Here is a 15,190-nt window from a genome sequence, read left to right as displayed (position 1 = left end):
AACTATCTTTTAACTTGTAATTACACTTTACGTGTTAGGATTATACATTACCTTTTATATTATATGATAGCATATGTTGTATACTTATTATAAATACTTTATATAATAAGTGTATGCATATAATTGTCTTTATATATATATATATATATATATATATATATATATATATATATATATATATATATATATATATATATATATATATATATATTCCAATATCCATATGATAATAACTATTACGGAAATCATATATATCTATTCACAGATTTATTAAAACAAAATTTATTTTACATATTTAATTATAATGATTCAATTTACTTTTATTATATTCAATACAAACATTTATATATACATATTTATTTACAAAAAGAATTGTTCGTGAATCGTCAGGAGTAGTCAAAGGTCAGTTGAATATATGAACATAGTTCCAAGGTTTTCGAGACTCAACATTACAAACTTTGCTTATCGTATCAGATTCATATAAAGATTAAGTTTAAATTTGGTCGGAAATTTTCGGGTCGTCACACAATGGAAGTGGGAAGGAATAATGATGGATTTCATCACAAAGCTACCAAAGACGGTAGGAGGTTATGATACCATCTGGGTTATCGTTGATCATCTTACCAAATCTGCACACTTCCTAGCCATGAAGGAAACTGATACGATGGAGAGACTCGCGCAATTATACATAAAGAAGTTGTATCTCGACACGGTGTACCTTTATCGATTATTTCAGACTGAGATACCGGTTTTGCTTCTAGATTTTGGCGTTCCTTGCAAGAAGCCTTGGGAACACGTCTCGACATAAGTACCGCATATCACCCGCAGACCGATGGATAGAGCAAGCGCACGATTCAAACCCTGGAGGACATGTTACTTGCTTGTGTTATTGATTTTGGAAAGGCTTGGGAGAAGCACTTGCATTTAGTCGAATTCTCTTACAACAACAGCTATCATGCAAGCATTAAGGCCACACCTTTTGAAGCATTGTATGACCGTAAATGTCATTCTCCTATCTATTGGGCCAAAGTAGGTGAAAAGCAACTCACTGGTCCCGAACTCGTCCATGAAACAACCGAAAAGATTGTCCAAATTCAAGCAAGGCTCTCAAGACAGCCCGTGATCGCCAAAAGAGTTATGCCGACCTTAAACGCGGGGATCGCGAATTTTAAATTGACGACCGCGTTATGTTGAAAGTCGCACCTTGGAAAGTTGTAATCCATTTTGGAAAGCGTGGGAAGTTGAATCTGCGATATATTAGTCCTTTTGAAGTTTTGGAGCGTGTTGGACCCGTTGCTTACCGTTTGGACCTTCCGACTCAGTTGAGCGCAGTTCACCCCACTTTTAACGTGTCGAATCTGAAGAAGTGTCTTGCCGAACCAGAACTCGTCATACCACTTGAAGAACTTACGATTGATGACAAACTCCACTTCGTGGAAGAACCTATTAAAATTATGGACCGTGAGGTCAAGACCTTGAAACGCAACAAGATTCCGATCATCCGAGTCCGATGGAATGCTAAACAAGGACCTGAGTTTACTTGGGAACGAGAGGATCATATGAAACAGAAATATCCTCACCTCTTCACAACTCTACCATCTACCTCAGCTTAAAATTTCGGGACGAAATTTTCATTAACAGGTGGGTAATGTAACGACCCGACTTTTTCGACTTGCTTTTGTGCTTTGTGCTTTGTGCTTTCTGCGAAACTACGTATTTGTTCGTACTGAGCTATATTATACTCTGGGAACTTCCTACATGTTGATTACTTTCATTTATATATTAATACGTGCCTTTAAGTACGTAGGGTACTTAACTTGAACCCCGGAAGCCTTTATGACCGTTGGTGTCACTTGACGTTTAGAACGAACTGCGTACTGTGTACACGTTTAACTTTTGTCATAACCGGAATATTACGACTACGAAATACTAATTGTTATTTTATAATAACAATTACTTGGGTTTTTGGATGCTTAATTACGCTTAGTAATTATGCTTACTAGTTAGTCTTGTTGGACTTTCTACCTTGTTGAACTTTAGCCCACCCTACACTAGCTAGTGGACTATTTAATTAGCCCAATTATTATAAGTTAGTGACCCATTATAATGAAAGACAAATGCCCATTTATTAGAGGGAACATACTAGCATTTTTGTTAAGCATTATCCTTAATGTTGCATGGGATCCTAACATAAGCACCAACTTTAGACAACCATTAACCAAAAAGCAAAAAGTTATCCCCCCTTGTCTCCCCCCAATCCCACGGTCATACCACCCCTCCCACCTCCTCACCACCTATAAATACAAGCCTTATTTCACCCATTCTACACTTGATCTCATTTGCAATTTACACACACTTACTCTCTAATTCTCTCTCTAGTCTTTCTCACTCTAAAAAGTGTAAGTTTTAAATGTTCTTCTTCTTCTTTTATTCTTCATGAAGTCGACATCATCATCATCATTTTATGGATCTAGCTTTTAGCTTTTGATCTTGTTATATCTTGTAGATTCAAACTTGGGTTTGAATCCTTCAAGAACATGAAAGATTCAAGCTTTCTAGCTTAGAATCTTCATTTACTTGTTAGATCTAGCTTGTAATTTCTTTGTTTTGTTATAAAGATCAAAACTTGTATTTATGATCTTCATGTATCTTAAATATCCAAGCTTTATGCTTCAAGATCTTCAAGAACACTAAAGATCCAAGCTTTTTAGCTTAGGGTTTCATTATTATGTTAAAGATCTTAGCTTTTTAGCTTATGGTCTCATTACTTTCATTATTTTGTTAAAGATCTTAGATTTCTAGCTTATGGTCTCATTAATCTTGTAAAGATCCAAGCTTTCTAGCTTAGGGTTTTCTTAATACTTGAGATCTAAGTTATTATTGTAGATCTCACTTACTTAGAACCTTTTTGTGATTGTTGTTATGATAAAGATCAAGTCTTTATCATCTCATATGATGGAGATGCATAAACTTGTGTAAAAAGGACAAAGGTTGAAGCTTTATTGGATTTATGCAATAAAGAGGCAATCTTGATGTTCAAAAATTGTAGAATGATAGATTTTACTCTTAGTTGTGTGTTGATGGTTGAACCTTGGTCAAAGTGATGCTAAAACATCAAAGAGTTGTACACTTGAAGCTTACAAGCATCAAGGATGAGAACCGTGATGAGCATCAAGTACCAAGAACCTTACCGGAGCACTTGTTTGCTGTTTTTCGGGGTCTGATCAGACTCCTGGGCTTCTGGAAAATTGATTTTCAGATATTTCATTTCAAGTAGATGACTACTCGCACTTAAACTGTCGCCACGGTTAAACGAAGACGAGTTAGGTTCTGAAAATTGGTCAGCGGTTAGAGGACTCACATACGAAGCCATGGCCACTGACTACGCGTCTTTTTGAATTGTATGAGGTCGTAACAGCTGTCCGAAGTCAGCCTTTTGTTTCGATCTCTATTCTTGTTAAACTTACTTTAGTGTTGATGAATGATGATGATAATGATGATGTTGATAATGATACTTAAACTTAATTTATGTACTTTTAAACCTTTTGGGACAACATACTGACCTAGTGACCTTCGACTTAGGTTGACGACCTTTCGGACCGACTTACTACTTGCATACTTTGCATATCGACTTTACCGCATTTAAAACTGTGAGTTATAGCTTCCCTTTTTACTTATACTATTTTTGGGACTGAGAATACATGCGCTTTTTATGTTTTACATACTAGACACGAGTACTTAAACTTTACATATGTGTGGGTTATACAAAGGCATAAACTTTCCCCTTAGCACGGTAACATTTAATCATTGGTTTTTGAACCGGTGAATGCGAATATTAGATATGGATTCATAGGGTTTGACATCCCCACTCGGGCTAGTCACGCTAGCATTTAACGGGTGTTTGATACTTCGAGGACATACGCACTCGCCAAGTATACTTTTAGGGGTATTATTATTACGTTAAGTTAGTAACCGGGTGCCCACGGATAAGCATATACTTTTCATACTGTTTTGAATACGAAATCTCGTGGTCTACATTACATTACTGGAACAAACAAACTATAGCTCACCAACATTCGTGTTGACTTTTAAGCGTGTATTTCTCAGGTGCTTAGACGATGTTGCTTCTGCTGTTAGACTTGCTGTCTTGGTGTTATAGACTTGCTTTTATGGACCTGCTGTGTTAGATTTCCGCTGCATTACTTAGAGATGTCTCAATTATGAAACTTTTATCTTGCATTCTGATAATGCTAAAAACAAACATATATTTCATAGCATTATCCCTCAAAAAAGACAAGCTTTTAGTTGCAATTGTTCTATTTACAAGTGATATTCGTTTAAATAATAAAAGGTGAAGACAAAAGACAGATTCGACGAATTGAAGACGCAAACGACCAAAAAGCTCAAAAGTACAATGTACAATCCAAGTGGTTCGAATTATTGATGAGAAACGACTAGAAATTACAAGAGTACAAGCCGCGAAACGCAAAGTACAAGATATTAAATTGTACGCAAAGACGTTCGAAAATCCAGAACCGGGACCAGAGTAAACTCTCAACGCTCGACGCAACGGACTAAAAATTACAAGTCAACTATGCACATGAATATAATATAATATATAATTAATTCTTAAAATTATATATATATTATATTATATATTAAAACCTTCGGCAAACAAGAAAACAAAATTATGTGAGCTGGATCAGAGGGCCATGCGATCGCATGGCCTGGAAGCACAATTTCCATGCGATCGCATGGGGCAAAAAGTCAGGTCAAGTGCTATAAATTGCAAAGTTTTCAGCCGAGTTTGGTACTCCTTTTTCTATCCTCTCTATCTATCTGTAATATATATATATATATATATATATATATATATATATTAATTTTAATTTTAATTTTAATTTTAATAATAAGGGTATGTTAGCGAATGTTGTAAGGGTGTAAATTAAATTCTGTCCTTGTAACGCTGCGCTATTATTAATCATTGTAAGTTATGTTCAACCTTTTTAAATTAATGTCTCGTAGCTAAGTTATTATTATGCTTATTTAAGTCGAAGTAATCGTGATGTTGGGCTAAAATATTAAGACGGGGTAATTGGGCTTTGTACCATAATTGGGGTTTGGACAAAAGAACGACACTTGTGGAAATTAAACTATGGGCTATTAATGGGCTTTATATTTGTTTAATTAAATGATAGTTTGTTAATTTAATATATAGATTTACAATTGGATGTACCTATAAATAACCACATACACTCGATCGGACACGATGGGCGGGATATTTATAAGTACAAATAATCGTTCATTTAACCGGACACGGGAATGGATTAATAGTTAATGGATTTATTAAAACAGGGGTGAATTATGTACAAGGACACTTGGCGTAATTGTTAACAAAGTATTAAAACCTTGTGTTACACGCAGTCGATATCCTGGTGTAATTATTAAACAAAGTATTAAGACCTTGTTACAGTTTAAGTCCCCAATTAGTTGGAATATTTGACTTCGGATATAAGGATAATTTGACGAGGACACTCGCACTTTATATTTATGACTGATGGACCGTTATGGACAAAAACCAGATGGACATATTGAATAATCCAGGACAAAGGACAATTAACCCATGGTAATAAACTAAAATCAACATGTCAAACATCATGATTACGGAAGTTTAAATAAGCATAATTCCTTTATTTCATATTTAATTGCACTTTTAATTATCGCACTTTTATTTATTGTCATTTCATATTTAATTGCACTTTTAATTATCGTACTTTTTAATTATCGCAATTTTATTTTATCGCACTTTAATTTATCGCACTTTAATTATTGTCATTTACTTCACGTTTTAAATTAAGTCTTTTATATATTTAAGATTTTTCATTAGGTTTTAACTGCGACTAAAGTTTTAAAATCGACAAACCGGTCATTAAACGGTAAAAACCCCCTTTTATAATAATAATACTACTTATATATATTTATATATTTACAAATATAGTTTTAAAAATATAGCGTTAAACTTGACTAAGATCCCTGTGGAACGAACCGGACTTACTAAAAACTACACTACTGTACGATTAGGTACACTGCCTATAAGTTTTGTATCAAGGTTTAGGTATATCCACTCTATAAATAAATAAATAACTTGTGTAAAATTTTATCGTATTTAATAGTATTTTGTAGTAAAAATATAACTATTTTGTACCCCTTCGCTTTAACATCAAGTATTTTTGGCGCCGCTGCCGGGGACTGCTTAAACGCCGGAAGCGAAACGCTATATATATATATATATATATATAAAAAAAAGATTTTTACTAAGTTTTAATTTCTTTTTATGAAAATACGTTTTAAATATTAAAAATACAAAAATATAAAAAGAAAAATAAAATATATATATTTTTAAGAGTTGTTCAAAATATTAAAAAATTAAAAAGTTTGCATTTTCTTTTAGTTACAAAAACTAATAGGTAGTTTTTTTGTAAAAATATAAGTTTTTTTATTTTATTTAAATACTTTATATATTTATAAAACAGAAAAAGAAAAAAATATATATATAAAAGAATACGGCCTGTAACGACCCGTCAAAATCGCTATTGACGCGGCACGTTAATCATTGATTCCACAGTGAGGTTTTGACCTCTATATGATACGTTTTGATAAAATATTGCATTCATTAAAATAAGTGACTTTCTAAACATAGAAAGTTATAAACATGTGGGCGAGTGCTTAGGTATAAGCAAAACCCCGAAATACATAAGTCTTTAATTTACAGGTTGACATCATAGTCCAGTTATTTATTACACAACGCAGTTTTATTTTGAATGCAATAAACTTTGTACAAAGCATGAGAGACTCCATGCAGGCAACAAGCACATCACAGCGGAAGCATTCTAAGGACCTGAGAATAAAACATGCTAAAAAGTCAACACGAATATTGGTGAGTTATAGGTTTAATTGCTCGAGTCATAAACATATATAAAGATAGACCACAAGATTTCATCAAAAGTTTATCAATAGATTCTACGTAACAGAGCATCCTGGTAACTAAACTTAACGCTATAGTGATAATTACCCCATTCGTTTTAATACACGCAAACCAACGTGTCTTAAACTCAAATAACATACGTCCGTTAAAAGGCTAGCGCTCTAGCTCGGACGGGGATGTCAAGCCCTATGGATCCATATACAATTATTCGCGCCCACCAGTCCATATCCTATGTACTGGCAGCTACTAGTTACCAAAGCTAAGGGATTTTCGGTTCAAACTCAGTGTAGAATTAAGTATGTACTTGTATCCATTGCGTTTAAAATAAATTGCATGTATTCTCAGCCCAAAAATATTTAAAGTATTTAAAAAGGGAGACTATAACTCACAGTTCAATATTGTGATTCAATATTGTAGGGAAATAGCGTAGACGTAATTATGGTAGACGACTGTATGGTTGGCCTTGGATTCTAGAACAATACCCCGAACAATACCCAATATTACCTTAGCTTGAAACGGTTTGAAACCCGAATTAAAATACCCTCGTAAATACCTTATTATTATTAAACTTAAATTATAATATTAAAATTATAAATATCTTATCGTTTACAGAAGGAAGAAAAGAAATTGGGGTGAGTAACTCGTCGAACAAACTGGCGTATTTATAATACTTTTTCATTTACTGTAGCTCATGCGATCGCATGAGTTTTCAGTGTTTTTGCCATGCGATCGCATGGCGTTTTGTTTCTAGTTCGTCGACATCAAATAGTGCTACTGTAGCAATTCACTGTAGCAAAGTCAATTTTACTGTAGCAATTCACTGTAGCAAAGTCAATTTTACTGTAGCAATTCACTGTAGCAAAGTCAATTTTACTGTAGCACTGTAGCAAAGTACGATTTCACTGTAGCAAATAGTGTTTTACTGTAGGAAAGTCGTTTTTACTTGTACATATACATATATACATACATATAATTGTTCATGAATCGTCGAGAGTAGTCAAAGGTAATTGAATATATGAAACATTTCCAAAATTTTGAGACTCAATCTAACAGACTTTGTTTAACGTGTCAAAATAATAAATCGTATAGAGAATTGGTTTAAATAAGTCGAAATTTTCCGGGTCATCACATAACCTCCCCGTTAAAGAAAATTTCGTCCCGAAATTTTGAGTAGTACCTGTTTTATGAGCGATATCAGTGAACAAATGTGGATACTTTTGCTTCATTTGATCCTCACGTTCCCAAGTAAACTCGGGTCCTCGTCTAGCATTCCAACGAACTATAACTATCGGTATTTTGCTTTGTTTTAATTGTTTGACCTCACGGTCCATGATTTCAACAGGTTCTTCGATAAAATGGAGTTTATCATTGATTCGTATTTCGTCAAGAGGAATTACGACATTCTCTTCAGCTAAACATTTCTTCAAATTTGACACGTGAAATGTGTTGTGAACACTACTAAGTTTTTGCGGTAGCTTTAATCGATAAGCAACTGTTCCAATTCTTTCGGTGATTTCAAAGGGTCCTACGTACCTAGGACTTAGCTTTCCTCGTTTACCGAATCGTACAACGCCTTTCCAGGGTGACACTTTCAACATGACTTTGTCGCCCACTTGAAATTCTAGCGGTTTTCTTCTTACATCAGCATAACTCTTTTGGCGACTCATGGCCGTTTTCAATCGCTGTTGTATTTGAATGATCTTTTCGGTGGTTTCGTGAATAATTTCTGGTCCAGTAAGTTGTCTTTCTCCTACTTCACTCCAACATATAGGAGATCTGCACTTTCTACCGTAAAGTGCTTCAAATGGCGCTGCGTTGATGCTCGTATGATAGCTGTTATTGTATGAAAATTCTGCCAACGGTAAGTGTCGATCCCAACTGGTTCCAAAGTCAATCACGCATGCCCGTAACATGTCTTCCAATGTTTGTATTGTTCTTTCACTTTGACCATCTGTCTGTGGGTGATAAGCGGTGCTCATATCTAATCGAGTTCCCAATGCTTTTTGTAATGACTGCCAGAAACGTGATGTGAATCGGGTGTCGCGATCAGATATGATAGAGATGGGTACACCATGCCTGGAAACTACTTCCTTCAAATATAGGCGTGCTAATTTCTCCATACTGTCTGTCTCCTTTATTGGTAGAAAGTGAGCTGATTTAGTTAGACGATCAACTATCACCCAAATAGTATAATGACTACTTGCAGTCCTTGGCAATTTCGTAATGAAATCCATAGTTATTCTTTCCCATTTCCACTGCGGAATTTCTGGTTGTTGCAGTAATCCTGACGGCTTTTGGTGCTCAGCTTTGACCTTTGCACACGTCAAACATTTGCTTACATAAGTAGCAATTTCTGTCTTCATATTAGGCCACCAATAAAACTTCTTGAGATCGTGGTACATTTTCCCGTTTCCTGGGTGAATTGAGTACCTCGTTTTGTGTGCTTCATCCAGTACTAGTTGCCTTAGGTTACCATGTTTTGGTACCCATATCCTACCAGCAAAATACAGGGTTCCATCGGCTTTTACTTCAAGTTGTTTTTCTAACCCTTTGCTCATTTCGCCTTTTTCGTTTTCTTCTTTTAAAGCTTCTAACTGTGCTGCTTGAATTTGCTTTGTGAGATCAGTACGAATTGTAATATTCAAAGCTCGAACCCTAAGAGGTTTTACTCTTTCTTTTCGACTTAAGGCATCAGCTACAACATTAGCCTTTCCGGGGTGGTAACGGATTTCACAATCGTAATCGTTTAACAACTCTACCCAGCGACGTTGCCTCATATTGAGTTGTTTTTGATCAAAAATATGCTGAAGACTCTTATGGTCAGTGTACACTGTACACTTGGTGCCATATAGATAGTGTCTCCATATTTTGAGTGCAAAAACTACTGCTCCAAGTTCTAAATCATGCGTCGTATAGTTCTTTTCATGAATTTTTAGTTGTCGTGAGGCATATGCGATGACTTTTGTGCGTTGCATTAATACACATCCTAAACCTTGGCGTGAAGCGTCACAATAGATCACGAAATCATCATTTCCTTCTGGTAATGACAAAATGGGTGCAGACGTTAACTTCTTCTTTAACAACTGGAATGAGGATTCCTGTTCCGTGGACCAATCATACTTCTTTCCCTTTTGAGTCAATGAAGTTAAGGGTTTGGCGATTCTAGAGAAATCTTGAATGAATCTTCGGTAGTAACCAGCAAGACCTAAGAATTGGCGGATTTGTGTTGGAGTCTTCGGTGTTTCCCATTTACTAATGGCTTCGATCTTGGCAGGGTCAACTTTAATTCCATGTTTACTGACAACATGTCCCAAAAATTGTACTTCTTGTAACCAGAAATCACATTTCGAAAATTTTGCGTACAATTCTTCTTTCTTGAGTATCTCTAGTACCAGTCTTAAGTGTTGCTCATGTTCTTCCTTGTTCTTCGAGTAAATCAATATGTCGTCGATAAAAACAATGACAAATTTGTCTAAATACGGTCTACAGATGCGATTCATTAGATCCATGAATACTGCTGGAGCATTAGTCAATCCAAAAGGCATGACTAGAAATTCATAGTGACCATAACGGGTTCTGAACGCGGTTTTAGGAACATCTTCTTCCTTCACTCTCAGCTGATGATATTCGGAGCGTAGATCAATCTTGGAATAAACACTTGATCCTTGCAATTGATCAAACAAATCATCAATCCTCGGTAATGGGTACCGATTCTTGATCGTTAATTTGTTTAATTCTCGGTAATCTATGCACATTCTCATAGATCCATCCTTCTTCTTGACGAACAGAATAGGAGCACCCCAAGGTGAAAAACTAGGACGAATAAATCCACGGTCCGATAATTCTTGCAACTGGTCTTGTAATTCTTGCATTTCTGAAGGTGCAAGTCTATATGGAGATCGGGCTACAGGTGCAGCTCCTGGTATGAGATCAATCTGGAATTCTACACATCTGTGTGGAGGTAGCCCCGGTAATTCTTCTGGAAATACTCCGGGATATTCTCTTACAACCGGCATGTCATTAATGCTTCTTTCTTCAGTATCGATCTTCTTTATGTGTGCCAGAATAGCATAACAACCTTTTCTTATAAGTTTCTGGGCCTTCATACAGCTGATAAAGTTCAGCTTTGAGTTGCTCTTCTCCCCATAAATCATTAATGACGTTTCATCCTTACGAGGGATGCGGATTGATTTCTCAGCGCAAACAACTTCCGCTCTTGTTTTGGACATCCAGTCCATGCCAACGATTACGTCAAAACTTCCTAATTCTACGGGTATCAAATCGATTTTGAAGGTTTCACCAGCGAGATTCATTTCGCAACCATGGCAAATTTTATCGGCTTTTATCAGTTTACCATTAGCTAATTCAATAGTATATTTATCGTCTAGAGGTAATGATGCACATTTTAGTTTAGAACTAAAGTCTTTACACATATAACTTCTATCAGCACCCGTATCAAACATAATAGAAGCTAGTTGATTATTAACGGTAAACGTACCCGTGACAAGATTAGGATCCTCACGTGCTTCTCTGGTACTAACATTAAATGCCCTTCCACGTGCGGGTTCTTTGTTCTTCTCCTTATCAGGGCATTGATTTATAAAGTGTCCAGACTTCCCGCATCCGAAACATTTCTTGACATCGGTCAGTTTTGTCTTTACTTCAGAAACGGTGGCATAACAATCTTTCGCCACATGTCTTTTCTTGTTGCACTTATCACAGACCACTTGGCAATAACCTGCATGATGTGTGTAACATCTTTTGCAGAACGGATGGGGTCCCTTATAGTTTGGACTTGCAGTTGCCCCATCTTGTTTACCTTTAAAAGTTTCTTGTTTCTTCAGGTGAGTACTTTTGCCCTTATAGTCTTCCCATTTCCTCTTTCCTTCAGTTGTCTTGACTTCGGTAATTGGTGCCTTAATCGAACTCTCTGTGATCTGGTCCATGAGTTGGTGTGCCATTGTCATGGCTTCCTGCATCGTATTCGGTTTGGACGATGTAACATTTCCTTTGATATTGATCGATAAACCGTCAATATACATTTCTATCTTTCGTTTCTCATTTGGCACCAATTCGGGACACAACAAGGCTAGTTCCATGAAACGCTTTTCATAGTTATTGAGATTCGCGCCGATAACCTTCAGATTATGTAACTCAGATTCCATTTTTCTGATCTCGTTTCGAGGACAGTACTCCTCGATTAGCATCTTTTTCAGTTCTTCCCAAGAGATATCATATGCCGTATCTATTCCTTCTGCTTTAGCATAATTGTTCCACCAAGTAAGTGCACCATCTTGCAATGTGCACGAAGCATACTTTGACTTGTCTCCGTTCGCACAATTACTGATTTTGAAAACGGACTCCATCTTTTCAAACCATCGGGTTAGACCGACTGGTCCCTCGGTTCCACTAAACGTCTGTGGTTTGCATCCTTGAAAAGTTTTGTATGAGCATCCGTTGCGTGAGTTTGTGTTTACGGCTGCTGCTTTGGCTGCTGCTTCGGCTGTTGCTTTTGCTGCCTCGGCTGCAGCAATTCTTTCATTCACACGTTTCTCGACTAGTTGCTCAAACTCAGCATCCGACATTTGAGACATGTTTCTTCAATAAACACAACAGATATAATTTAATCATATAGAATATTAGAGGTAAAATGAGTTGTCAATAGTTAATCGTAGCATATTAATAATATGAAGCGATTATTATAAAAGCCTTTTCTTCTTATTAGCATTTTATAATTATTTCTAGGGTATTACCTACCCGTTAAGTTCATACATAATAGCTAGTACAAGGAATTAACTACTAAAATCCTAATAATATTCCACTATGAAAAATTATAGCGAGTTATTACATTATTATGTAATAATAATAATAAGAAATAGTAATAATACAAATAATCATTCCATGCATTTATTATTAATAAACCAAAATAATGCAATACCATACAATACCGATATTTTACATAGGCATATTTTACATAACAAGATAGAGTAGCACACATAAGCAATAAAATAGCGCATGGAAGATTTATGGTTGCGAGGTCGTTTATTCAGAACTATCAGAAACTTCTTCCCATTTGGTTCTCTCTGCCAATTGTTTGTGTGCACATGGTCCGACAGACATTCTGGCAGTGTATTTTATTTTTAGTTGGGGTTTTGAGGTACCCGTTGCCTCAGTGGGTTTAATACAATAAGGGTGGTTACGGATCGAATGGTCCTGTTCTTTTTTAATAATTAAGGACATTTTATTATTGTGGTTGTTTTTATTATCTATAGCAAGTTGGAATTTCTCCTTAGTGATCTCTTTTATTTCATTAGCGAAATCCTCCTCCTTACTGATCTCGTCTGATGACGAACTGTCTGAGTCATGTGTAGGAGAATATGATGACGAACTGCAAGAATATGTACCGGTGGTCATGAACCGAAATCTGCCAGGCGTAATCGGCACAACCCGCCCGTCGGCGGTATATCTGGACCAATGTCCATATTTGTTTAGAAATGGGCGATCCTCGTTTACTCCAGGGATCATGGGTCCATGCCAACGATACTGTGGCTCCGGAAAACTAAAGCTGGGTGGAGCTGGAACCTCCTCTGGGTTTACCGGGAGTTGAGATTCCCCGGCTAACACAATTTCTTCTTTAATAGGTATTGGAATGCCCTTTTCAGTTGTGGATAGAATAGATTCAGTGTCCGATTCCGAGTCGTACAAAATGATAGGATTAGAGGAAGTCATCTATCACATAATTGAAACAACAATTACGTTAGCATATAAATATATCACATATAATGTTTTTGACCAAATAATAAGCAAAAATCAGTAAAAACAGATATGGTCATAGTCCAGACTCGCTAATGCATCCTAACAATTACCAGTTAAATACACTAATGTAATTTCTGGTTCCCTATGACCTCAAGCTCGGATACCAACTGTAACGACCCGTCAAAATCGCTATTGACGCGGCACGTTAATCATTGATTCCACAGTGAGGTTTTGACCTCTATATGATACGTTTTGATAAAATATTGCATTCATTAAAATAAGTGACTTTCTAAACATAGAAAGTTATAAACATGTGGGCGAGTGCTTAGGTATAAGCAAAACCCCGAAATACATAAGTCTTTAATTTACAGGTTGACATCATAGTCCAGTTATTTATTACACAACGCAGTTTTATTTTGAATGCAATAAACTTTGTACAAAGCATGAGAGACTCCATGCAGGCAACAAGCACATCACAGCGAAAGCATTCTAAGGACCTGAGAATAAAACATGCTAAAAAGTCAACACGAATGTTGGTGAGTTATAGGTTTAATTGCTCGAGTCATAAACATATATAAAGATAGACCACAAGATTTCATCAAAAGTTTATCAATAGATTCTACGTAACAGAGCATCCTGGTAACTAAACTTAACGCTATAGTGATAATTACCCCATTCGTTTTAATACACGCAAACCAACGTGTCTTAAACTCAAATAACATACGTCCGTTAAAAGGCTAGCGCTCTAGCTCGGACGGGGATGTCAAGCCCTATGGATCCATATACAATTATTCGCGCCCACCAGTCCATATCCTATGTACTGGCAGCTACTAGTTACCAAAGCTAAGGGATTTTCGGTTCAAACTCAGTGTAGAATTAAGTATGTACTTGTATCCATTGCGTTTAAAATAAATTGCATGTATTCTCAGCCCAAAAATATTTAAAGTATTTAAAAAGGGAGACTATAACTCACAGTTCAATATTGTGATTCAATATTGTAGGGAAATAGCGTAGACGTAATTATGGTAGACGACTGTATGGTTGGCCTTGGATTCTAGAACAATACCCCGAACAATACCCAATATTACCTTAGCTTGAAACGGTTTGAAACCCGAATTAAAATACCCTCGTAAATACCTTATTATTATTAAACTTAAATTATAATATTAAAATTATAAATATCTTATCGTTTACAGAAGGAAGAAAAGAAATTGGGGTGAGTAACTCGTCGAACAAACTGGCGTATTTATAATACTTTTTCATTTACTGTAGCTCATGCGATCGCATGAGTTTTCAGTGTTTTTGCCATGCGATCGCATGGCGTTTTGTTTCTAGTTCGTCGACATCAAATAGTGCTACTGTAGCAATTCACTGTAGCAAAGTCAATTTTACTGTAGCAATTCACTGTAGCAAAGTCAATTTTACTGTAGCAATTCACTGTAGCAAAGT

Source organism: Rutidosis leptorrhynchoides, chromosome 1 (genome assembly GCF_046630445.1).
Source record: "Rutidosis leptorrhynchoides isolate AG116_Rl617_1_P2 chromosome 1, CSIRO_AGI_Rlap_v1, whole genome shotgun sequence".
NCBI classification, from domain to species: Eukaryota; Viridiplantae; Streptophyta; class Magnoliopsida; order Asterales; family Asteraceae; genus Rutidosis; species Rutidosis leptorrhynchoides.
This window is presented reverse-complemented; position numbering follows the sequence as displayed.